This window comes from Apium graveolens, chromosome 10, assembly GCF_009905375.1.
Source record: "Apium graveolens cultivar Ventura chromosome 10, ASM990537v1, whole genome shotgun sequence".
NCBI lineage: Eukaryota > Viridiplantae > Streptophyta > Magnoliopsida > Apiales > Apiaceae > Apium > Apium graveolens.
Genome location: NC_133656.1, coordinates 224,944,308 through 224,946,682, shown reverse-complemented (window position 1 = coordinate 224,946,682; position 2,375 = coordinate 224,944,308). Strand labels below are relative to the sequence as shown.

General features: G+C 32.0%; 1 long non-coding RNA gene across 1 annotated transcript; it reads right to left on the bottom strand.

The window, feature by feature from the left end:
* On the bottom strand, positions 1-1,584 carry LOC141689048 (uncharacterized). The gene is made up of 4 exons (XR_012562238.1): positions 1,088-1,584; positions 875-900; positions 627-786; positions 1-348 (listed from the first exon to the last, which is right to left on the bottom strand). It is a non-coding gene; the product is annotated as an uncharacterized LOC141689048 (long non-coding RNA).
* Between the last annotated feature and the right edge of the window lie 791 nt (positions 1,585-2,375).

The following is a 2,375-nucleotide window of genomic DNA, read 5'->3' as shown; positions in this document are numbered from 1 at the left end:
ATAGAAACTTAAATACATATTTAACTTAAGAACTCAAATCCAAAGTTCAAATACAACACAATAATACAAAGTTTTTAGTCAACTAAAATAAACAAAGTTTGCAAATTCATCCAAAAGCCACAATTTTTGACCACATTTCTAATTAAATAAAAATAATCTCAGCTTTTAACATCAAATTTATCTTCCAACAAGTTCCTGCCTTGCCACAAATAATTCATGTACTTTTGTGTGTGCTTTCTGTAACTGATTTGAGGTTAGCTTCCATCCTTGCGATTATGTCCTTAAGACTCCTTACTTGATGTTATATTTTATAGCTCCCATATGAGAACGCAGTATCTGCAGCTCAAACTGTGTAGCAACATGTTATTTCCTTTAGATTGTAAAAGTCTAGTGCAGCTGCATGTTATTGTAAATAATGAAAAAAGGATGTCCTATTATCCTGATACTACTCGGTGATCTATACATAAATATTAAACAACATGGTTATAATGTTAAGTAACATCACTTTGGAAAAAGATATTTAATAACGTTAAGTAATTTCCCTTAATATATGTTCATCATAATTCACAACTGAGAGTGAAGTCATAAAACAAAAAAAGAACCATAAAAGTAATTTCAAAAATCACCTTAAAATATGTGGAAACACCAATGGATTCATGTTCATATATAGAGCAAAACAACCAAGAGCTCTCACATGTCGTGTAGGTAGAAAGATGATATAATGTCAAGAAGCAAGCATCCAGATCCTTTAGAGTTTGTCCCATTGGGATCTTATATATTGGATACCTGTAATTAGTTAATCACTATTAAGTCATGTTTATACATGCTTGTGCTGAACAAATGCAGGCTCAATGCAAATTACAACAGTCTGTACCAGGCCACAGATATCCAACAGGAAAGCTGTAAATAAAATAAAATAAAATTATTTATCTATAATAATAAAAATAAAAAACTAATCAAAATATATTATAAAATTAACACCAACAAATAAAACACATTTACACCCCAGAAGTACAAGTTTTCAAAGTAATATAAAAAAATTGAACAGAGATCAAAAACTATTATGGAAGGGGAATCAATGGCTAACCTTGTCCGCTAAAGGTTCCCAGCCAAAAGGTGGATCCCGTTCAATATACTCAAATAACACGAAATCTTGAGCTCTACTTATAAGTTCTCTGATATGGTCCCAACATGACTAATTTCTTACATAATAATTTCTTACTCATTTCTGTTGATAGCCAAATAATGTCTTAGGGTATTTGCCTATAAAGTCGTAGCTTTCTTCCTAAAAGAGCTTTTATTTACACTGTACTGGAGGCTTACAATACATATTACAAACAGACTCGGACACAGTTATGTTCTCCACTCTTCAGCATAAAATGACATGATAGAAATAAAATTCATCATTTACAACAATATGTGTGTGTGTATGTGTGTATATAATATGTCTTACATGACTGACTGAGTGAAATAGTGATATGACATCTAAGCTTAGAATTACGAAACTTCTTGCTACGCATACCTTTATCAAATATTGATATTATATGCAGTTAAAATAAGAGAAACTAAAAAAAAGGGGTGCATTCAAACAAAGGTGGGGAATGGAAACAAGGACTTCAAACAAAGGTGGGGAATGGAAACAAGGACTTGTGAATGTTAAAGGACCACAAGTGGGTAAATGTAGTCTTGAAAAAACCATCAGGGATCACTGTAAATTATTCATGATCGAGATTAAGCATAATTCATGAGCACTGTATGCATGTTAAAAAAATTACTAGCACCATGCTCCCAAACACGCATCTTTACATGTGATCGAGAATATACTTGCACAAATTCTGCAATTTAAAAAAAGGCTAGAGTTAACTTTTAACAGATAAGCAATACACCACAAGAGAGAAAGGTAGGTTGTATTATGATATTTGTCATTGGTAAGGTTCAATGTTAGATCCATATTTTATGGTTAAAATGTGTGTTTAATGTTTATGGACAAGAATGTGACCAAGAATTGGTACTTTTAGGAACAAAAAAAAGTTTGATACAATATATACTACACTAAAAATAAACAAAAGCATTGTGCTCCACAATTGGTAATAAACAGAAACTGTCTGTAGAGATAGCTGAAATTAACCTGTATTGATGTGGGCAGGGAACATGTTGTGATGTTCAAATTTTGGACCTATATCTGCAAGATTTAATTCATCTACCTGTAAATTCTATTTGGAGAATTGCAGAAGATGACCATTAAGTCAGTACCATGCCAAAATTGCATTATGTTATTTGAGTATCTTGAACGGGATCAAATTTCCACCGCCATCTGTGTCTGAACATGAATGTTAAAGTTACACGACATGAACTAAAGGGAGATGATGGTTCTT